This window comes from Macaca fascicularis, chromosome 8 (assembly GCF_037993035.2).
Source record: "Macaca fascicularis isolate 582-1 chromosome 8, T2T-MFA8v1.1".
Classification (NCBI taxonomy): Eukaryota; Metazoa; Chordata; class Mammalia; order Primates; family Cercopithecidae; genus Macaca; species Macaca fascicularis.
The window spans coordinates 11,962,113-11,986,460 of NC_088382.1; the positions used below are offsets into that span (position 1 = coordinate 11,962,113).

The 24,348-nt window shown below is 42.2% G+C and overlaps 1 long non-coding RNA gene across 2 annotated transcripts; it reads left to right on the plus strand.

Moving 5' to 3' along the window:
- Window positions 1-5,322: 5,322 nt before the first annotated feature.
- LOC123575159 (uncharacterized) lies at window positions 5,323-22,543 on the plus strand. Of its 2 annotated transcripts, XR_006700295.3 has the most exons (3): window positions 5,323-5,503; window positions 11,029-11,945; window positions 22,222-22,359. It is a non-coding gene; the product is annotated as an uncharacterized lncRNA (long non-coding RNA). The 2 variants fall into 2 exon arrangements; XR_012417041.1 differs by lacking the exon at window positions 11,029-11,945 and having other exon boundaries at window positions 22,222-22,543.
- Window positions 22,544-24,348: the final 1,805 nt, after the last annotated feature.

Consider the following 24,348-nt stretch of genomic DNA (forward strand, 5'->3'; position numbering starts at 1 on the left):
AAAAATTAGCCGGGCATAGTGGCCCATGCTTGTAATCCCAGCTACTCAGGAGGCTGGGGCAGGAGAATCACTTGAACCCAGGAGGCGGAGGTTGCAGTGAGCGGAGATTGCGCCATTGCACTCCAGCCTGGGCAACAAGAGCGAAACTCCGTCTCAAGGAAGAAAGAAAAAAAGAAAGAAAGAAAGAGAGAAAGAAAGAGAGAGAGAGAGAGAGAGAGGGAGGGAGGGAGGGAGGGAGGAAGGAAGGAAAAGAAAGAAAGAAAATGATCTTTAAAGGATTACTGCCTAGCTACAACTTGATTGTAAACACAAATATAAACAGAGGAACTGAAACTTGGAAGCAATATTAACTTAGAAGTGGGCATCCAGGGGATACTGTGTGTGTGTGTGTGTGTGTGTGTGTGTGTGTGTGTGTGTCTTTTAAAATTCTCAGGTCTTACGGATTGAGAATCTGTCAAGGATCCCAGCTGGAAAAGCATTGCTCTAACCTCACAACCTTTTGGCTACAGCCCTCTTTCTCTCCTTCCTTTCAGAATCAAGCATTGTGAAGAACTGGCTGGGTATGGTGGCTCATGCCTGTAATCCTAGCACTTTGGGAGGCTGAGACCAGCCTGGCCAACATGGTGAAGTCCCGTCTGTACTAAAAACACAAAAATTAGCTAGGCTTGGTGGCACATGCCACCTACTCAGGAGGCTGAGACAGGAGAATAGCTTGAACCTGGGAGGCAGAGGTTGCAGTGAGCCAAGATCACACCACAACACTATAGCCTGGGTAACAGAGTGAGACTCCGTTTAAAAAAACAAAAAGAGTTGTCCCCACACATGGTCTCTACTTCTTACTCTGAAGTATTCTGGCTTTAGTTCCTGTCATTCCACTGAAATGGTCCATCCAGCTACTCCTTTTGAGAAATTGATGGGCACAGTTCAGTACTTGCTTACAGCATTATTGTGTAGCTTTTTGACCCTCTTGACCATTCCCTATTTTTCTCTTGTCTTCATGTCCCAATAGGTGGTCCCCTCGACCAGCTGCCCCGTAACTCCTCAGACCTCACATATCATGTACACAATCCCAGGGTTAAGTCCTCAGCCAATGACAGATGGGAAGTGATGATAAATACTGGGACTTCCCCACTCTCAAGTGGGACAGCTCACAGGTCCATGTTCCTCACTATTTCCAAGATCTCGCCAGAAATTAAACTCCAGTTGCCCACAAGGGTAAGTTGCTGGGTAACAACCATTTGTTTGGTTTCTTCTCTTTTCTGTTTCACTTCCTCATTTCCCTACGACACTTTCTTGGGATTATTTCCCAAATAAACTGCTTGCATTCAAATTATTCTTTCAAGATCTGCTTTTGGGGGAACTCCAAAATTCTTGCTGGGAATTCTTTCTTCTGAACTTTTTTCTGAGAAGTCGCTACTCCTTTGGGATGCCCAACCAGAAGGACCTGGGTGATACAGCATGCAAGGGCCAACTATAAGGGGATAGAGTATCACAGAGAAGGTTGGAAGGATGGATCTGGGGGAAATGGGCTGTAGATGATGGACATATTGGGCCAGCATCTTTAGAGGTAGACATGGTACCCTACCACACTTCTTTGGTAAAAGTATGTGTGGCCATTTGTCCGTGTGTGCCCCTAGGATTTATTTGGTCTGCGTGCGTTTTCTGATTTTTCTATAATGGCCAGGTTTTGCTTTTGCAATAGGAAATAACATTATGATCAGTCACAGTGGCTCACATCTGTGATCCCAGCACTTTGGGAGGCCAAGGTGGGAGGATCACTTGAGCCTAGTAGTTGAAGACCAGCCTGGGCAACAAAGACTCCCATCTCTACAAAGAAATAAAAAAATTAGCCAAGCGTGGTGGTGTGTGCCTGTGGTCCCAGCTACTCGGGAGGCTGAGGCAGGAGAATTGCTCGAGCCCAAGGGCTCAAGGCTGGAGTGATCATAATCTCACCACTGTACTCCAGCATGGGTGACAGAGCAATACCCTGTCCCCCAAAAAATAAATAAATAAAAAATAAAAGAAAAAAACAGCAAGAAAAAAATGAAAGAAAAAATATATAAAGATAAAAATCATACTTTTAAAATGAAGTCAGTCTTCTTTCGTTTTTGAGACCAAGTTTCCTTCTTATCGCCCAGGCTAGAGTGCAATGGCATGATCTCGGCTCACTGCAAACTCCGCCTCCTGGGTTCAAGCGATTCTCCTGCCTCAGCCTCCTGAGTAGCTGGGATTACAGGCACCCACCAACATGCCAAGCTAATTTTTGTATTTTTAGTAGAGATAGGGTTTCACCATGTTGCCCAGGCTGGTCTCGAACTCCTGACCTCAGGTGATCCGCTCACCTCGGCCTCCCAAAGCACTGGAATTACAGGTGTGAGTCACTGTGCCCGGCCAGGATTTTGCTTTTTAGACACTGTGGTTCATTTTTCAGTACATGGGTGCACATTACACAACCTCCATAGCAGATTTCTCTTTTAGTATTGTAATGATCTCCCACTAGCTATGTGGCAAAATACTGGAACATGAGGGAAAATCAGAGCATTGTTAAAATTTGTCTGGACCAAATAAGCATATTTGATTTTTTTTTAAGCTATGTAAAACATACATAGCATAAAATTGTCCGTTGTAACCATTTTTAGGTGTATAGTTGACTGCCATTAAGTACATTCATATCGTTTTGCAACAATCACCACCAGCCATGTCCAAAATTTTGCAGGAACAGAAAACCAAATACCACATATTCTCACTTATAAGTGGGAGCTAAATGCGTCTTCCCAGACTGAAAATCTGTACGCATTAAACAGTTTAGCCCCATCGCACCATGCTACTTTCTGTCTCTATGAATTTGACTCCCCTGGTTATCTCACGTAAGTGAAAGTATACAGTATTTGTTCTTTCGCGTCTGACTTATTTCACTTAGCATAATGTCTTCAAGGTTCATCTATATTGTAGCATGTGTCAAAATTTTATTCCTTTTAAGGGCTGAATAATATTCCATAGTGTGCATACGTCACGTTTTGCCATCCACGAACAGATAAGGTTGATTCCACCTTTTGGCTATCACGCATAATGCTGCTATAAACTTTGGTGTACGGATATCTGTTTGAGTCCTTGTGAATATGATTTTTAGTAGACATCCCATTTCTACACATTCAGCATATGTGACATGTATTTATTTATTTATTATTATTTTAAAAATTTTTTTAAAGTCTCGCTCTGTTGCCCAGGCTGGAGTGCAGTGGCACGATCTCTGCTCACTGCAACCTCTTCCTCCCGGGTTCAAGTGATTCTCCTGCCTCAGCTTCCTGAGTAGCTGAAATTACATGTGTGTGCCACCATGCCCGGCTAATTTTTGTATGTTAATTAGAGATGGGATCTCACCGTGTTGAACAGGCTGGTTTCGAACTCCTGACTTCAAGTGATCTGCCCACCTCAGCCTCCCAACATGCTGGGATTACAGGCATGAGCCACCCATGCTCAGGCCCGGCCTCAGCATGTGTGATGTGTGTTTAAACCATATTGAGTGACTGCCCTTTGAGATGTTAGAGCTCAAAAGACTTTACAAAGAAACTACATAGATGAAATATTCATTATGTTTTAGAAATACAGATAGAAAACAGGTATAAACAAGAATAGAGGTTTAACACAAAGGAAATAAGGCACAGCTTCATGACAAGATATAAAAATCAAGCACCACAAGCACTATAAAACATCCTGTGTTTCTTCTTCTTCTTTTTTTTTTTTTTGAGACGGAATCTCACTCTGTTGTCCAGGCTGGAGTGCAGTGGGGAGATCTCAGCTCACTGCAAGCTCTGCCTCCTGGGTTCATGCCATTCTCCTGCCTCAGCCTCCCAAGTAGCTGGGACTACAGGTGCCCGCCACCACACCCAGCTATTATTTTTGTATTTTTAGTAGAGACAGGGTTTCACCAGGTTAGCCAGGATGGTCTTGATCTCCTGACCTTGTGATCCGCCTGCCTCAGCCTCCCAAAGTGCTGGGATTACAGGTGTGAGCCACCGCGCCTGGCCCATGTTTCTCCTTTTATGGATACTTGTCTTAGTTTCCTGAAATTGAACATAAAGAGATTAAAACTTAAGAGGCAAGGGGTAGAGTGACCTTAGAATGATATTTAACTTTTGTGAAAATTATTTAACACTGACTTGAACTCTTCAAATGCATTCTGTGGGCCTAAGTAAACGATTAATACTCTCACTTAAAAGTGGACTTAAAAAAATTGTGACACGTTCTCACTATGTTGCCCAGGTTGTTCTTGAACTCCTGGGCTCAAGTAATCCTCCTGCCTCAGACTCCCAAGTAGCTGGGATATATTTTATTTATTAATATTTTAAAAATTTATTTAGGAATTTACATAGTTGCTATCACTTGACACCTAGGAGCTTTGAGAGACATTTTGTTTTGGCTCCAAATACTGTCTGATTTTTTTTTTCACAACTTATTTTATTTTATTTTATTTTATTGAAGCGGCATTTCACTCTTGTTGCTCAGGCTGGAGTGCAATGGGGTGGTCTTGGCTCACTGCAACCTCTGCCTCCCAGGTTTAAGCAATTCTCCTGCCTCAGCCTCCCAAGTAGCTGGGATTATAGGCGCCCGTGACCACCCCTGGCTAATTTTTTTGTATTTTCAGTAGAGACAGGGTTTCATCATATTGGCCAGGCTGGTCTCGAACTCCTGATCTCAGGTGGTCAGCCCGCCCCGGCCTCTCGAAGTGCTGGGATTACAGGTGTGAGCCACCGCATGCGGCCGGGTTTTTTTTTTTTTCTTTTATAAACACAACAAGCACATTCATCTTGTCAAGGAATGGGACAAGACAAAACAGATGGCCAGCTGAAGCATCAGCCCATATAACCCCAAAAGGTGATTCTTATTTGAAAATCACACAAATAAGATATTTAGCAGAGCAACTATGTAGCTCAAGCCGGCTTAACCATGAGCAGCTGGAGCTACTCCTAGCAGCTACCGCCTGGAACTGTTGCTAGGTAACCATTTGGAAATGGACACCGAGCAACTACTAACTGCCATCTTCCTTTTCTCTTTCTATTAACAGAAATCTTAATTCCTAAATCCGGTATAACATCAACGAGGAAGGGTGGCAGGGAAGAGACAGAGATGGAGAGGTATTAGTGCCTATGTGTTAAAATGCTTAAATGATAAACAACATGCCATTCATAAGTAACTATTTTGTCAATATTTTCATTGTTTTAGACCCTGATATGGTTTGGCTGTGCTCCCACTCAAATCTTAACTTGAATTGTATCTCCCAGAATTCCCCAGGATGTGGGAGGGACCCAGGGAGAGGTAATTGCATCATGGCGGACGGTCTTTCCCATGCTATTCTGTGATAGTAAGTCTCACCGGATTTGATGGGTTTATCAGGGGTTTCCACTTTCGCTTCTTCCTCATTCACTCTTGCTGCTGCCATGTAAGAAGTGCCATTTGCCTCCCGCTGTGATTCTGAGGCCTCCCCAGCCATGTGGAACTAACTGTAAGTTCGATTAAACTTCTCTTTCTTCCCAGTCTCTGGTATGTTTTTGTCAGCAACGTGAAAACAGGTTAATACAGTAAATTGGTACCAGTAGAGTGGGGTGTTGCTGAAAATATACCCAAAAATGTGGAAGCAACTTTGGAACTGGGTAACAGGCAGAGAATGGAACAGTTTGGAGGGCTCAGAAGAAGACAGGAAGATGTGGGAAAGTTGGGAACTTCCGAGAGATTTGTAGAATGGCTTTGACGAAAATGCTGACAGTGATATAAACAATAAGGTCCAGGCTGAGGTGGTCTCAGATGGAGATAAGGAACTTGTTGGGAACTGGAGTAAAGGTGATTTGTGTTATGTTTTAACAAAGAGACTGGCAGCATTTTGCCCCTGCCCTAGAGATTTGTGGAACTTTGAGCTTCAGAGTGATGATTTAGGGTATCTGGCAGAGAAAAGTTCCAAGAAGCAAAGCATTCAAGAGGTGACGTGGGTGCCGTTAAAAGCATTCGGTTTTAAAAAGGAAACACAGCATAGAAGTTTGGAAAGTTTGCAGCCTGACAATGCAATAGAAAGGAAAACCCCATTTTCTGGGGAGAAATTCAAACCAGCAGCAGAAATTTGCATAAGTAGCAAGGAGCCTGGTGTTAATCCCCAAGACCATGGGGAAAATGTCTCCAGGCCATGTCAGAGACTTTCTCGGCAGCCCCTCCCATCACAGGCCCGGAGGCCCAGAAGGAAAAAGTGATTTTGTGGGGTAGGCTAAGGGCCCTCGTGCTGTGTGTAGCCTAAGGACTTGGTGCCCTGTGTCCCAGCTGCTCCAGCAGTGACAGAAAGGGGCCAACATAGAACTCAGGCTGTGGCTTCAGAGGGTGGAAGCCCCAAGCCTTGGCAGCTTCTACATGGTGTTGAGCCTGTGGGTGCACAGAAGTCAAGGATTGAGGTTTGGGAACCTCCACCTAGATTTCAGAGGATGTATGGAAACATCTGGATGCCCAGGCAGAAGTTTGCTGCAGGGCAGGGCCCTCATGGAGAACCTCTGCTAGGGCAGCGCCGAAGGGAAATGTGGGGTGGGAGCCCCCACACAGAGTCTATTGGGGTACTGTCTAGTGGAGCTGTGAGAAGAGGGCCACTGTCCTTCAGACCCCAAATGGTAGGTCCACTGACAGCTTGCACCGTGTGTCTGGAAAAGCTGCAGACACTCAATGCCAGCCCGTGGAAACAGCCGGGAGGGAGACTGTACCCTGCAAAGCCAAAGGAGTGGAGCTGCCCAAGACCATGGGAACCCACCTCTTGCATCAGTGTGACCTGGATGTGAGACCTGGAGTCAAAGGAGATCCTTTTGGAGCCCTAAGATTTGACTGCCCTGCTGGATTTCAGACTTGCATGGACTCTATAACCCCTTTGTTTTAGCCAATTTCTCCCGTTTGGAATGGATGTATTTTACCCAGTACCTATATACCAATTGTATCTAGGAAGTAACTAGCTTGCTTTTGATTTTACAGGCTCATAGGCGGAAGGGACTTGCCTTGTCTGGATGAGACTTTGGACTGTGTACTTTTGGGTTAATGCTGAAATGAATTCAGACTTTGGGGGACTGTTGGGAACACATGATTGGTATTTAAATTTGAGGACATGAGTTTTGGAGGGGCCAGGAGCAGAATGATATGGGTTGGCTGTCCCCCTACCCAAATCTCAACTTGAATTGTATCTCCCAGAATTTCCATATGTTGTGGGAGGGACCTAGGGGGAGGTAATTGAATCATGGGGGCTAGTCTTTCCTGTGCTATTCTTGTGATAGTGAATAAGTCTCATGAGATCTGATGGGTTTTTCCGGGGTTTCTACTCTTTCTTTCTCATTATTTTCTCTAATTGCTGTCACTTAATAAGTGCCTTTCGCCTTCTGCCACGATTCTGAGGCCTCCCCAGCCATGGGAAACTGTAAGTCCAATTAAACCTCTTTTTCCTCCCAGTCTTGGGTATGTCTTTGTCAGCAGCGTGAAAACGGACTAATTCAAACCCCGTACTTGCCACCTTCTAAACCAAAGCAATTTGTGTTCCTTTACATTTTAATAGGTCATACTTCTTGGCATTTCTCCCAAAATTCAGTAAGTGTGTAATTTTTATGTAAAGGAAACAAAAGCTAAATTTATACTGTTGCTTGAAAGCTCATTAAAAAATTCTCTTTTGTAAAGATGATGAGTTTATAAAAATTATGCTACTTATTATCAATTATTATTCCGTGTAAGGGCATAATCTTTTTGCGAGGGACAGTCGGCTTCATGCCCTGCTTTATTGACTAGAATTAGGTGCTTAAGAATACCTTAGGATATCCCACAAGGAGAGTTATATCATGAACAGTTATGTAGCCTCATTTTTTAAGGGATGCAGGAGTTGTTAGAGAGATAAAAGGCAGGGAGAAAAAGACGTAACTAAAATTTATATCAGTTAGGATTAGATTGATCTGTGAGTGACAGAAAACCGCAAATCAGAGTGGGTTAAACAAGGGAGAAGTTTACTTTTTGTTCCACATAGATTCAGCTGGCATAATGGCACCACCATCATGAGAAGAAGATAGGCGTCTTCCATCTTCTTGTTCCATCGTCTTCAGCCCTTGCGTTTCACTCCATGTAGTCCAAGATGGATGCTCCTTCCATGTCAGGCACCTGTCCTTGTATTAGTCAGTTTTCTGACTGCTATAAAGAAACACCTGGCTGGGCACGGTGGCTCACGTCTATAATCCCAGCACTGTGGGAGGCTGAGGCGGGCAGATCACCTGAGGTCAGGAGTTCGAGACCAGCCTGGCCAACATGGCAAAACCCCTCCTCTACTAAAAATACAAAAATTAGTGGGGCGTGGTGGCGCATGCCTGTAATCCCAGCCACTCAGGAGGCTGAGGCAGGAGAATTGCTTGAACCCAGGAGGTGGAGGTTGTAGTGAGCCGAGATTTTGCCATTGCACTCCAGCCTAGGGAACAGAGCAATCAAAAGAAAAAAAAGAAAGAAAAATAAAAAGAAGAAGAAATACCTGAGACTGGGTAATTTATAAAGGAAAGAAATTTAATTAGCTCACTGTTCTCCATGGCTGGGGAGGCCTCAAGAAACTTACAATCATAGCAGAAGGTGAAGGAGAAGCAAATACCTTCTCCACAAGGTGGCAGGAAAGAGAGAGAGTGAGGGAGTAACTGCCGAACACTTATAAAACCATCAGATCTTGTTAGAACTCACTATCATGAGAACAGCATGGGGGAAACCACCACCATGATCCAGTCACCTGCCACCAGGTCCCTACCTTGACGTGTGGGGATTACAATTCAAGATGAGATTTGGGTGGGCACACAGAGCCAAGTCATATGAGTTCTCCTTCTACCCAGTAGGAAAGGAGAGAGATGAGGAGAAAGGTACCCCTCCTTTACAGATACTTGGTGGAAGTCTCATATTCCACTTCTGACTACAGCAGTGTTTATGGACCATTTCTTTTGCTTTAGTCTGTCAGACTCCGCTCATTTCCAGAGTTACTTAGGTTAACATCTCTTCCCTCCACCTCTTCAGTGAGGTGGTTTCATACTTTTGTAATACAGTTAGATCGTTTTACTGCAGTCCACATTCCGTCCTGGGATCTTTTGACCTCATGAATGATTTGTAAATGTGCGTTCATTCAGGTTTACTCTTGGTGCTCTCACATTGTATGAGTTTTGTCATATATCATTTTAAATATTAATAGAGAATGTCATTTATGTATGATTTTAATAAGTTATATTTAATACTTTAACATTTTAATATCAATTTAATATAAATAACAGCAATTAATTTGCCCACGGTCACATAGCTATTAAGTGGCAGAGCTAGGATCCAAATTCAGATAAATGAGTTTGCAAAATCCCCTTTCCTTTCACCATGCCATTTTCTTCTTTCAAGAATCTTAAACTCTTGATTAGCTCATATTTTAGGGAAATCTTTAGCTTTATTATTATTATTATTATTATTATTTTGCGATCAAGTCTCATTCTGTTGTCCAGGCTGAAGTGCGGTGACGTGATCACGGCTCACTGCAACCTCCACCTCCTGGGTTCAAGCAATTCTCCTGCCTCAGCCTCTCGAGTAGCTGGGATTAGAGGCGTGTGCCACCACGCCTGGCTAATTTTTGTATTTTTTGTAGAGATGGGGTTTTACCGTGTTGGCCTGGCTGGTCTTGAACTCATGACCTCAGGTGATCTGCCCATCTTGGCCTCCCAAAGTACTGGGATTACAGGTGTGAGCCATCGCACCCAGCCTAGATGTTAATGAAAGTTATTTTTTAGGGCAGTTTTAGGTTCATAGCAAAATTGAGTGGAAAGTGCAGAGAGTTCCCATGTACCCCTTTTCCCCACACATGCCATAGCCTTCCCTGCTATCAACATCCAACACCACAACAATACTACATTTATCACAATCAATGAACTTACATTGAGATGTCATTATGACTACAATTTACTCTTGATATTGCACAACGTATGGGTTTTTGTTTTGTTTTTTATTAGTAGTAGAGATGGAATTTCACCATATTACCCAGGCTGGTCTTGAACTCCTGGACTCAAGCAATCTGCCTGCCTCGGCCTTCCAAAGTGCTGGGTTTACGGATGTAAGCCACTGCACTCAGCCCAATCTATGAGTTTTGACAAATCTATAATGACACGCAGCCACTATTGTGCAGACATCAGGTCAGATTTGGAAAGTGGACATGGGTTTGTTTTTAAATTGCCAACTGTTACTGGATGACAATATCATGCTGATGATTGATTTGTTCATAGCTCAGTGAAAAGGCACAGACTAGTCAGAGGTGTGTAATCTATATCCCAACTGATATAAATTACAGTTGACTAATGGTCACCTGTAAATCCTGTCCCATCATCCATGTTTCTTTCCCCTTGCTGTATTAATATCTTGGATGAGTCAGCACCTATTTACTGATACATTTTTTTCCATCTATCCACCATCCATCCATCCCTCCCTCCCTCCCTCCCTCCCTCACCACCTGGCTACCCAGCTGTGCCCTCCCACCTCATAAAGTCTAATGAAGTTGCTAAGGCTTCTCCCCTTACTTATGTTAGTGATGGCTGGCAGCTGTGGAGGCTGAAAAAAGATGGAGGTGATAAAGCAGCAAAGGAAGTGGCAAAGGAAGGAAATAAGCTTTGTGTCAAAAGTACCAAGAAGACAAAACCAACCCTTTCATAGAAACTGAGCTAAAATTCAGGTCAGGCATAGTGGTTCACGCCTGTAATCCCAGCACTTTGGGAGGCTGAGTTGGGCAGATCACTTGAGGCCAGGAGGTCTTAAGTAAATGATGATTGATGGTCAGAGTCAGACTTCTCACTGTTGGTAGAAGGGAAAGAGGCTAGAATGATCCATGAGGTAATGAGGTAATGGAATAGAGTTAGGACATCCCTATGAATGCATATTTAGCTTGACATAGTTATAAATGGTCACACACAGAAATGTTTATGGATATATGTAAATATATGGGTTAGTATATGCACATATATTTCCTTTCTCTTTCAGCTGAGAAGCAAAGACTTCCCCACAGCAACAACAATATCTACCACCTAGATCTTGCTATTTAGTACCATTTTGCAATAAAAGGAACCAGGGCTTCTTGGAGAAATGGCTGATTCTACGAGTGGAGGAGAAAATATACAAGATGTCTGAAATATCCTATAGAGCCAGAAATTAAGGAAGTGCTCACACACACACACACACACACATGCACAAAGGAGTATGTCATAGGTACAGGGAAGTCAACTGAAAGAGCTTACGGCATGGCCAAAGCTGGAAAATAAAGCAAGAAAACAAGCGAAAGAAAGAGAGAGAGAGAGAGAGAGAGGGAGAGCAAGGAAGGAAGGAAAGGGAAGGGAATTAAATTATAACTCAAAGCATTAAAAAAAATCCTTGAGTCCACGTTGATATATAAATAAATGACTAAATAAGATCTTCCAATAATTTATGTAAATCCTCTGTCTTAAAGAGAAGGGCTGTAAGTCCCACCTCCTTAAGTGTGGGCCATACGTAGCAACTTCCTTCCAAAGAGCACAGAACAGAAGGGTTGGCGGGGGAGGAGGTCACTTTACAGCGGAGAAACCTGACTAACGCTATCTCAGCTGGGTGATCAAGGTAACAGCAGCAGTTATAAGCCATGTTGATAGTCTGTACCCTTGGCAGGATGTGATGAAAATGGCATTCGGCCTCTGTGGTCTTGCTCCCACCAACACTTAACTCCAGTCTAATGGGAAACACATTAGACAAATGTCAATGAGGGACATGCTACAAAATACCTGTCCAATATTCCTCACAACTGTCCAGCTTACGAAAAAGAAAGTAATTCTGAGAATCTGTCACAGCCAAGAAGAACCTAAGGATATGGATGACAAGAATGTCATGTTGTGTCTGGGATGGATTCCAGAACAGAAAAAGGACAACAGGTAAAAAATAAGGCAATAAAAATGAAGTGTAGATGTTAGTTAATCATAACATATCAATATTCATATAGCATTGCATTAATTGTAACAAATATACTAATGTAGGAGGTTAATAATGGGGAACTTGAGTGTGGCATATATGGAAACTCTGTACTGTCTTCCCAATTTTTCTGTAAACCTAAAACTGCAGTAACATATACTGCATATAGTGCTTTTTTTTTTTTTTTCAGACGAAGTCTTGCTCTGTTGCCCAGGCTGGAGTGCAGTGGCATGATCTCAGCTCACCGCAGCCTCCACCTCCCGGGTTCAAGCGATTCTCCTGCCTCAGCCTCCTGAGTAGCTGGAACTACAGGTGCCTGCCATCACGCCCAGTCAATTTTTGTATTTTTAGTAGAGATGGGGTTTCGCCATGTTGGCCAGGCTGGTCTCGAACTCCAGATCTCCTGTGATTCGCCCACCTCGGCCTCCCAAAGTGCTGGGATTACAGGTGTGAGCCACTGCACCTGGCCATATACTGCTTATTTTTAATAGAATAATATATGAAAGTACCTGGCACATTGTAAACTTTCAACACGTGCATGCTGACTTAAACAACTTGTGTTCTTGATACAATTCCTCAGAGAACAGCGTCTTTCTTGTCCTGGGTATTCTGTGTATGGGCTGGAATTATCAGAATTTCCCCAAATTCCTGTGAAGTTAGCTCCATGCTTGGAAGGGAATACAGAATATGTTTTTAGAAAGAAAACAAACAGGTTAAATAAAACAGAGTCTGGAACCAACATAGACTTGAACATCAGAGAGCAGGGAGTGACACATGAGCACAAAGCCAAAGTTGAAACTGACTCACTTCACAGGAGATAACAAGAGATGCAGTGAACTGACTGATTAGTCATGCTGCCTGCTCTAATTGTGATTACAAAAGCCAAACTGTTTTTATGGGCAACACCCAATGAGCCAGACGAAACAGGAGGAATTACTGAGGGAGTGTTTGAATAGGGGTGCTGAATGATGACACCAGCCTCCTTGCTTCTGAGAACTTATACTGAATGTAAGCCCAACAGCCTGGAGCAAGGATGGGGAAAGCAACACTTTAAAGGAGCTTAAGTAATCAAGTGACAAGGACCCAACATCCACTGCCAGTCAAGGAAGGGATTCAGGCGATCAGGGTTCTGGAAGCACCCGGCAAGATGCAAAGGTTGAACTACGGCATCTTGCTATGTTGTCCAGGCTGGCCTCAAACTCCTGGGCTCAAGTGATCCTCATGTCTCAGCCTCCCAAACTGCTGGGATCATAGGCATGAGCCACTGTGCCCGGCCTAATATAAAAGTTTTCATTATTTTGACATCCTTTTCATCTTAGCCCAATTTAACTTAAATCCTAGATTCTGAAAACTAGATCCTTTTGAGAAATAGCCCCAGCAGTGAAGAATACAGTAAGATATTACTAATGGCGTTCTTGAAAATTGTTTACAACACCTAGAATTAAGAGAAATCTAGAAACCATTATATTCAGGGTTCTCTGGCTTTGGGTCCTTCTTAGATTCCATTCTCAGGTCTTGTGTAGGGACTTCCATGGACTGAGCCTCTTCTTCAAGGGTCTCCATCTTGGTTGCATTTCGGATGCTGCTTTAAAAAATTACAATGCCCAGGCCACTCCTCAGATCAAATAAACTCACATCTTAGCGGGTGGAATCCAGGAATCACTATTTATAAAGTTTCCAGGTGATTCCAAAGTGCAGCCATAGTTGAGAACCACTGTCCTCGTATTATGATTATGATTATTATTACTATTGCTATTTTTTTATACAGAGTCTCACCCCGTCACCCAGGCTGGAGTGTAGTGGCATGATCTTGGCTCACTGCAGACTCCACCTCCTGGGTTCAAGCTATTCTCCTGCCTCTGCCTCCTGAGTAGCTGGGATTACAGGAAAGCATCACCACACCCAGCTAATTTTTGTGTTTTTAGTACAGACAGGGTTTTGCCAGGTTGACCAGGCTGGTCTCGAACTCCTGACCTCCAGTGATCGGCCCACCTAGGCCGTCCAGAGTGTTGGGATTATAGGTATCAGCCATGGTGCCCAGTTCCCACCCCCCACCTTTTTTTTTTGTTTTTTTTTTTGAGATGTCTGCATTTTAAAAGGGAATTCCTAATGAAAAATGAGATTGCATACAGAATTCTGGGGTCATACTTTCTAGGAACATTTGAATAATTAAAAATTAAATTAGACTTTGAGAATCTGTCTTGCAGACACGACACAAAGGGTTTCCCCCACATTTGCAATAGATGCAGGGTGGCACATCCATTTTAAAACAAAATGAGGAATGAACATTAATGAAACTACTAACTGCTAAATTATTTACAGACCATATATTTCTGCTAAAACAGTTACTTACTTTTTTTTTTTTGAGACAGAGTCTCGCTCTGTCGGCCAGGGTGGAGTGCAGTGGCATGATCTGGGCTCCCTGTAACCTCCATCTCCCAGGCTCAAGCAATTCTCCTGCCTCAATCTCCTAAGTAGCTGGGATTACAGGTGTGTGCCACTACGCCCAGCTAATTTTTGTATTTTCAGTAGAGACAGGGTTTCACCATGTTGGACAATCTGGTCTCGAACTCCTGGCCTCTGGTAATCCCTCCGCCTCGGCCTCCCAAAGTGCTGGGATTACAGGCATGAGCCACCGCACCCAGCTGCAACTTACTATTTTTAAAAATTCACATTTTATTCACTTAAGTTTACTTGCTCTTTTTTCCTTGTATAAATAAGTAACAAGATAATTTAATTCAGTGAGATTAGTGAGGTGACTATAGCTCTTTCAAATGAATTCAATAAAATGTTAATTTTGTGATGCTATTTATTTTGCTAAAGTTTCTACATGATAGGAAGCAAATGCACATTTTGACCTATTATCATTCCTTAGTACTTCCAGTAGCAGAAAAACGAATCTATTAGAGTACCTGAATTTTACAAGCAAATTCAACATATTTTATACAGACAGACATAATAATGCCTTGGATGTAGTTATTCATAGTCCTAGATATTTACTGAGCTCTCACTCAGCATTTATTCATTTCATTTCTACGGAGTCAATTTTCTTGACACATTTTACCTTCTAAAGGAAGAACTCTGCTTCTGTTAACCCTTTATGCAACTTTTACACACATGTGTTTAGAGTGTGGCACAGTCAGACAACTTTTACACACATGTGTTTAGAGTGTAGCACAGTCAGACAACTTTTACACACATGTGTTTAGAGTGTAGCACAGTCAGACAACTTTTACACACATGTGTTTAGAGTGTAGCACAGGCAGACAACTTTTACACACATGTGTTTAGAGTGTAGCACAGTCAGACAACTTTTACACACATGTGTTTAGAGTGTAGCACAGTCAGACAACTTTTACAAACGTGTTTAGAGTGTAGCACAGGCAGACAACTTTTACACACATGTGTGTAGAGTGTAGCACAGGCAGACAACTTTTACACACGTGTTTTGAGTGTAGCACAGACAACTTTTACACACATGTGTTTAGAGTGTAGCACAGTCAGACAACTTTTACACACATGTGTTTAGAGTGTGGCACAGGCAGACAACTTTTACACACATGTGTTTAGAGTGTAGCACAGTCAGACAACTTTACACACATGTGTTTAGAGTGTGGCACAGTCAGACAACTTTTACACACATGTGTTTAGAGTGTGGCACAGGCAGACAACTTTTACACACGTGTTTAGAGTGTGGCACAGTCAGACAACTTTTACACACGTGTTTTTAGAGTGTGGCACAGTCAGACAACTTTTACACACATGTGTTTAGAGTGTGGCACAGGCAGACAACTTTTACACACATGTGTTTAGAGTGTAGCACAGTCAGACAACTTTTACACACATGTGTTTAGAGTGTAGCACAGGCAGACAACTTTTACACACATGTGTTTAGAGTGTAGCACAGGCAGACAACTTTTACACACATGTGTTTAGAGTGTAGCACAGGCAGACAACTTTTACACACATGTGTTTAGAGTGTAGCACAGTCAGACAACTTTTACACACGTGTTTTGAGTGTAGCACAGACAACTTTTACACACATGTGTTTAGAGTGTAGCACAGTCAGACAACTTTTACACACATGTGTTTAGAGTGTGGCACAGGCAGACAACTTTTACACACATGTGTTTAGAGTGTAGCACAGGCAGACAACTTTACACACATGTGTTTAGAGTGTGGCACAGTCAGACAACTTTTACACACATGTGTTTAGAGTGTGGCACAGGCAGACAACTTTTACACACGTGTTTAGAGTGTGGCACAGTCAGACAACTTTTACACACGTGTTTTTAGAGTGTGGCACAGTCAGACAACTTTTACACACATGTGTTTAGAGTGTGGCACAGGCAGACAACTTTTACACACATGTGTTTAGAGTGTAGCACAGTCAGACAACTTTTACACACATGTGTTTAGAGTGTAGCACAGGCAGACAACTTTTACACACATGTGTTTAGAGTGTAGCACAGGCAGACAACTTTTACACACATGTGTTTAGAGTGTAGCACAGGCAGACAACTTTTACACACATGTGTTTAGAGTGTAGCACAGTCAGACAACTTTTACACACGTGTTTTGAGTGTAGCACAGACAACTTTTACACACATGTGTTTAGAGTGTAGCACAGTCAGACAACTTTTACACACATGTGTTTAGAGTGTGGCACAGGCAGACAACTTTTACACACATGTGTTTAGAGTGTAGCACAGTCAGACAACTTTACACACATGTGTTTAGAGTGTGGCACAGTCAGACAACTTTTACACACATGTGTTTAGAGTGTGGCACAGGCAGACAACTTTTACACACGTGTTTAGAGTGTGGCACAGTCAGACAACTTTTACACACGTGTTTTTAGAGTGTGGCACAGTCAGACAACTTTTACACACATGTGTTTAGAGTGTGGCACAGGCAGACAACTTTTACACACATGTGTTTAGAGTGTAGCACAGTCAGACAACTTTTACACACATGTGTTTAGAGTGTAGCACAGGCAGACAACTTTTACACACATGTGTTTAGAGTGTAGCACAGGCAGACAACTTTTACACACATGTGTTTAGAGTGTAGCACAGGCAGACAACTTTTACACACATGTGTTTAGAGTGTAGCACAGGCAGACAACTTTTACACACATGTGTTTAGAGTGTAGCACAGTCAGACAACTTTTACACACATGTGTTTAGAGTGTAGCACAGTCAGACAACTTTTACACACATGTGTTTAGAGTGTAGCACAGTCAGATTGGGAATTTTTTATTTTTATTTATTTATTTTTGAGACAGGGTCTTGCTCTGTCACCCAACCTGGAGTATAGTGGTCCTATCTTGATTCACTATAATTTCTGCCTCCCGGGCCAAACAATCCTCCCGCCTCAGCCTCCTGAGTAGCTGGGATCACAGGTGCATGCCGCCACACCCAGCTGTGTTTTTTTTTTTTTTTTGTATTATTAGTAGAGATGAGGTTTCACCATGTTGCCCAGGCTGGTCCCAAACTTCTGGCCTGGATTGACCCACCCACTTCGGCCTCCCAGAGTGCTAGAATTATAGGCATGAGTCACCCTGCCTGGCCTGATTTGGGATTTAGAAAGACATTCTTGTCTTTCCAAAGGATGCCTGGCAAAACAAAGGACTGGAGGCAGAGAGATTAGTAGGAGAGCATTAGCTTGCTTTGTGAATTACTGTATCCAGATTGAGGAATGAGTTCCTGAATGAGGGTTTACAGCAACTGAATCACCTGCTGTCACAACAAACCAATTCCTCACTTGAAAGGCTTTTAAATTGGGGAATTGTAAATGCTTTTAAATGAGTTGTAACAAGCACAAAATATAGCTAAATGACTTTGGGGAATCAGTTGCTCAGAATTAAATATCCCAAATTCTCCTATTCATCTGGCTCTGACATTGACTCACTCATTGATCTTTAGGGATTTAGTTCGTCTATGCTTTAGTTTTCCCAACTATAAAATGCAGCATTAGCGTCTGTGTCATGGAGTAAAATAATTAATCATTTACATGCACTTTGAAGATGAAAAGTACAAGTAATTAAATTCCATGAAAGTTCCCAAGGAGGAGGTTGCTAAAGATATGAGTGAAGTTCATTGTTCTAGCTAGAAGTTAGAATCTCTTTAATGTTAGTGCCTTTTTAACACTTTATTCATTGACGCAACAAATATTCATTTGTGACCTACCATATGCCACGGCCTAGGTTAAAAGTCAGTGGTGAATAAAACAGTCAAATTTCCTTCCTCATGAGGTTATAGTCTTATAGGGGAAGAAGACAACAAACAAACATACCAGGCAGTGGTAAGTGCATGGAGAGAGGAGATAGAAGATGGGTAAAGAAATAGAGAGGTAGACAAAGTAAGAGTAGGGATCCTATTGATGCCTGGTACCAATTTTCCGTATTAGCTGGTTCTCGCATTGCTATAAAGAAATACTTGAGACTGGGGTAATTTACAAAGAAAAGAAGTTTAGTTGACTCATTCCCCAGGTTGTACAGGAAACATGATTCTGGCATCTGCTCAGCTTCTGGGGAGACCTCAGGAAACAATCATGGTGGAAGGGGAAGAGGAAGCAGGCACCTACCTCTTACATGGCCATAGTGGGAACAAGAGAGCGAGGTGCTATACAATCTTTAAACAGCCAGATCTCACGAGAACTCACTCACTATCACAAGAAGAGCACCAAGGGGGAAATCCACCTCCATGGTCTAATCACCTCCCACCAAGCCCCACCTTGAACGTGGTCAGTTACAATTGAACATGAGATTTGGGTGGGGACACAGATGCAATCCATACTGGGGTGGCTAGAGCAGGACTCTAGGGAAGGTTACAAGAAAAAGCAGGGAGAGGAGGTTCTTGCAAACATCTTAAGAGAGCTTTCCAAACAAAGGGGGTCATAAATAGAATGTGTGGGGCCTATAAGGTACAATACCAAGGCTTGGCAGCTGGGATGGCGTGAGTGGGGGGCTTGCGTTAAGTGAATATCAACCTGTGTGTCCTAAGAGTGAGAGTAATATAGGCAGACTTCTTTTCCAAGTAAACAATGATGGTGTACAGGGCAGCATAGGAATTCCAAAAATAGATAGAGTCCATTGTTTCTTCATCAAATATTTATTAGTGCCCTTTATTTTCTGGACTTTGTTTTAAGATAAAACAACAAACTTGGTTCTCAAGAAGTATACAGTTTAGAGAATACATACACACATTCACTCTTAGTTTGGGCAAGCAAACTAAAGTTTAGATTCCAATAGGTAACACATTTTGGTTAAAAATCATAGCTTCTGGTTTTATTTATGTAAGGTTAACAGCAATATGTGTTTATAGGCGTGCTTTTTTTCCCCTCTCTTTTTAAATTTAACTGACTCATGGTCGACACTGTTTCATCTCTACTCTCTTTGTTAGCCCTCACCAGATTTTTCTCAAGCAAATGACGGCATTATTTCATCCGTAAAGATTTCACTAAGTAGCTCTAAAAGAGAGTCTTTAAAAGAGATCAAAATTAATAATAATTCCTCTATATCATTGCACATCTAGTTAGTATTCAAATTTCCTTCACTATCTCACAATTTATTTATTTATGTTCCTTTTATTTTCTTGTGAGTCAGAGTCTCACTCTATTGCCCAGGAGTGCAGTGGCGAGATCTCAACTCACTGCAACCTCTGACTCCTGGTTCGAACAATTCTCGTGCTTCACCCTCCCTAGTCGATGGGACTACAGGCACGTGCTACCACACCCAGCTAATTTTTGTATTTTTAGTAGAGATGGAGTTTCACCATGTCGGGCAGGCTGGTGTCGAACTCCTGACCTCAAGCTGTCTCCCTGCCTCGGCTTCCCAAACTGCAGGGATTACAGGCGTACACCACCATGCCAAGCCTTTTGTTTGTTTGTTTGTTTTACAATTCAGTGGATTTTAAAAATTGTGATAAAATATACACAACATAAGAGTTACCATTTTAACCATTGTTAAGTGTAAAGTTCAGTGACATTAATTTCATTCATATTGTCATGCAATCATCACCACCATCCATCACCAGAGTCTTCATCTTCCCAAACTGAAACTCTGCACGCATTAAACAGTAACTCCCCATTCCCCCACCCACCTAACTCCCTCAGCAGTGCGACAGTCAACATTCTGCTTTCTGGCTCTGAATTTGACTCCTCTAGGTATCTCGCATTAGTGAACTCATACAATATTTGACAATATTTGATCTTTTGTGACTGGCTTGTTTCACTTAGCATCACATCTTCAAGATCCCCCCACATTATAGCATATATCAGAATTTCCCTCCGTTTTATGGATGAATAATATCCCATTGCATGAATATACTGGATTTTGTTTTTATCCAATCGTCTCATTTTTTTTTTTTTTTTTTTTGAGACTGAGTCTCACTCTGCCACCCACGCTGGAGTGCAGTGGTGCTATCTCGGCTCACTGCAACCTCCGCCTCCCAAGTTCAAATGATTCTCATGCCTCAGCCTCCCCAGTATCTGTGATTATAGGCTCGCGCCCCCACACCTGGCTAATTTTTGTATTTTTAGTCGAGACAGGGTTACACCACGTTGGACAGGCGGGTCTCAAGCTCCTGACCTCAAGTGATCCACGAACCGTGGCCTTGCAATGTCTTATTCTTTTTACTTGTTTTATTTTCATCTTAATTTGCAAATTGACTAAATTTGGGGGGGCCAAAACTACATAAAAATACATGGTAGCAATATTTTTCAAAAAGCTAAAGAGATGAGCAATGTAAAGATTAAAAGACCAAATTTCACCTTTTGTAAGACTTTTATAAGAGCTCTAACAATCCAAGGTTAACCACTTTAAAATAAAAATGGACTGTGGTCCACAGTTGCAGGGCCGGTCTGTTGTTTCGTTCTGTGGATGTGGTGTCTCTGTTGCACACTGACGTCATCGCAGATCACCCAGAACCTGGGAGATCAGCTCTGCATGCTCAGCGAGGCTGGTCAAAAAACGGTTGTTATCTAGCACCATGCTTCAGTGGCCCCTGGCAAAGACGCTCCCAGAGTGCTCCTTCCATACAGAATTTCCCAGCACATCTCTAGCTGGCTTCTAAAGTCACAAGATGTTAAACGTCTGTATCATCATTTAGTTGCTTTTAGTGTGGTCTCTTGAAAGAATAGGTAAATGTCAGAGAGACCGATGTGAATAGATACGTTACATGATGAATGTCAAGCAGGGAATGAAAATCCGGAGATTCTGAATTCATTATAGCTATACTATTTACATACTGGTGGGGTTAGGGATCTTGGAATTACAGTTCTATAACATTCCCCCACATCTTCCTAACCTATTCTTTTCTTGAGACAGGGTCTTCTCTGTAGCACAACCTACTCTGTAAAAATACTATGCTGAGGCCAGACGTGGTGGCTCATGTTTGTAATCCCAGCACTTTGGGAGGCTGAGGTAGGCAGATCATGAGGTCAGGAGTTCGAGACCAGCATGGTCAACATCGTGAAACCCCGTCTCTACTAAAAATACAAAAAAAATTAGCCAGGCATGGTGGCACACACCTGTAGTCCCAACTACTAGGGAGGCTGAAGCAGGAGAATTGCTTGAACCTGGGAGGCGGAGGTTGCAGTGAGCTGAGATCACGCCACTGCACTCCAGCCTGCATGACAGTGCAAGACTCTGTCTCAAAAAAGAAAAAAAAAATACTATGCTGGCCAGGTGTGGTGGCTCACAATTGTAATTCCAATAATTTGGGAGGCTGAGGCAGGTGGATTGTTCGAGACCAGCCTGGTCAACACGGTAAAACCCCATCTCTACAAAAAAATACAAAATTTAGCCAGGCATGGTGGTGTGCATGTGTAGTCCCAGCTACCCAGGAGGCTGAAGTAGGAAAATCATGTGAGCCTGGGGTGGTTGAGGATACAGTGAGCTTTGATGGAGCCACTGCACTCCAGCCTGGGCAACAGAGTGAGACTCTGTTTCAAAAATACTATGCCAAGGTCGGCATCAGGATCATATAACTTTTGTATTTTTTGTACAGATGGGATTTCGCCATGTTGCCCAGTCTGGGCTTGAACTCTTGAACTCAGGTGATCCACACACCTTGGCCTCTCAAAGTGCTGGGATTACAGGCATTGGCCACCGCGACTGGCCCTTATAGATGCTTTTTAGATTAACTTTGAGCAAGATTAGATAGCTGGCTGTGATCAGAAAGGCTTCTGGTATATAACTGTATTCTTACTCTATTTTCCTTCATCTTCTTTCAGCGAGGCAAGCTTGGCCTGAAGTCTCTCTCTTTCTGGCTCTTACTGTACTTCCTTGAAAGTCTGCAAGAACTGGTAACACTGTGTATAACTATCCTTAACGCACATTAAATTTAGAATATTTTAATTGGATGAACAAAAGCAGCAAACTGTGTCTAATTTCCCACAATTGCAAAATATCCTTCACTGACATGAAATACAACAGATGTTTAACTCTTTTAATACATTTTCTGTATTTTGTAGCTCTTGTGTACCCATACATTTTCAAACCCTTTTTGTAGCAAAATTCCTTATAGATGAGAGAGGAAATACAATTTTCACTTCACCCTGGAGTCTGGCCTCATCTATTTGAAGTCTGAGTAAACCTAAACATGGTATAAAATAAAGCTTTCTACTTATTTATTTTATTTAAAAAGGTTTTGTTATCCAGAAAGCTGAGATACAATAAAATAAAGTTTTCTAATCAAGTAAAAGTTCTACCCAAAATATGCATCAGTGGAGAATCCTGGAATGTTGATCTCCAATAGAATTTGAAGGTTCTGTAATTCAGTGGGTCATAGTCTGTCTTGGGTTCATGAATTGAGAATCTGATATAAGCTATGAATCTTTTCCCTAGAAAAATGCATATTATTTTCTGATAATTTTACCTGTTCATGGACCTTCTGATGCCCATCGTCAGCCTGCAAATTAAGAATCCGATGTGCATCTGTAATCCCAGCACTTTGGGAGACCAAGGCACTTGAGGTCAGGAGTTTGAGACCAGCCTGGCCAGCATGGTGAAACATCATCTGTGCTAAAAATACAAAAATTAGCCGGGCATGGTGGTGAGTGCCTGTAGTCCCAGCTACGCGGGAGGCTGAGGCAGGAGAATTGCTTGAACCCGGGAGGCGGAGGTTGCATTGAGCCAAGATCACACCATTGCACTCCAGCCTGGACGACAGAGTGAGACTCCATCTACAAAAAAAAAGAGAGCCTGATGTAATTCAACTCCTTCCTTTTATAGTTGGTGGAATTGACAGTCATGGTGGCTACGCAACTTGCCCATGGCCACAGAGTGAGGGAGGGTAGAGATTTCACTGTAATTACAATGTGGCTTTTTCTATCACTTGATTACGAAACTTCACCTAACTCAGATGATCAATGTGAGAGGTACCATTGCACCCGATGTACCTCCTTACCTAGTCTTTGATGATACCTCAAATTCTCACATGTGGGGTCTTCTGGTAGCATATTTGTATCACTTGGACAAGACATCAAGCACCATCTTCCATGCAAATGCCAGGTAAAGGCAAACTAGAGTATAATACGGGTCACTAGCCCAGGCTCTTTTCTCTCAGGCTGAATTCCCTGTGATGCTCTTGGTCTCTTTACCTGCTGTTAAGCTTGACCGCTACACACGTTTGCCTATTGTCCAATGATCAGCTCTACACAGGGGATGAGGGGTAGAGAAGTAGGGTGTTTATAAAACGGGGGGTGGGGCAGAAGAGTCTCTTTAACAGGATTAAAGTTAAGCAACAACAGCATTTGCAGAACTTCATCTGCTTCAGTGTTTTTTTTTTTTTTCAGCTAGAAGTGAGAGTTCTGGAAATGTTTTGTACTGAAATACTAAGCAACCAGATTCCTGACATTGTTGAAATGTATTTAAAAATCCCCAATTTTATGAGTCTCATGCAATTAACTTGGAGAAACTGCACATGTTGGATAAGGATTGTGTTATGGCCAAGAAGGAAGCACAGAGTGATATTCCAGGAAAGAGGGGGATTTCCTTGTGAACATACTTGCTCTCAATCATAAATTGAGATATAGAAATATAACGTTAACTATTACAATACGTATATTTTTGCATGAATTTCTTTGGATATATAAGTTATTCTGATAAAGATCATATGTATTATAGGAAATTTGAAAAATAAAAAAGAAAGAAAAGAAAATTGCTGTAATTTCAGTAAGCAGAAGTAACAACTACTCATAATCTAAAGCATACATTTTCAGGCTTTTTCCTATGAATACATATTTACACACATATATATAATTACATATAGATCTATTTTATTTATCAAAGTGCAGTCATGTTTATATGAAGTACTGTAGTTTGATCTTTTCCACAAATATTACAGCATAAGTATTTTT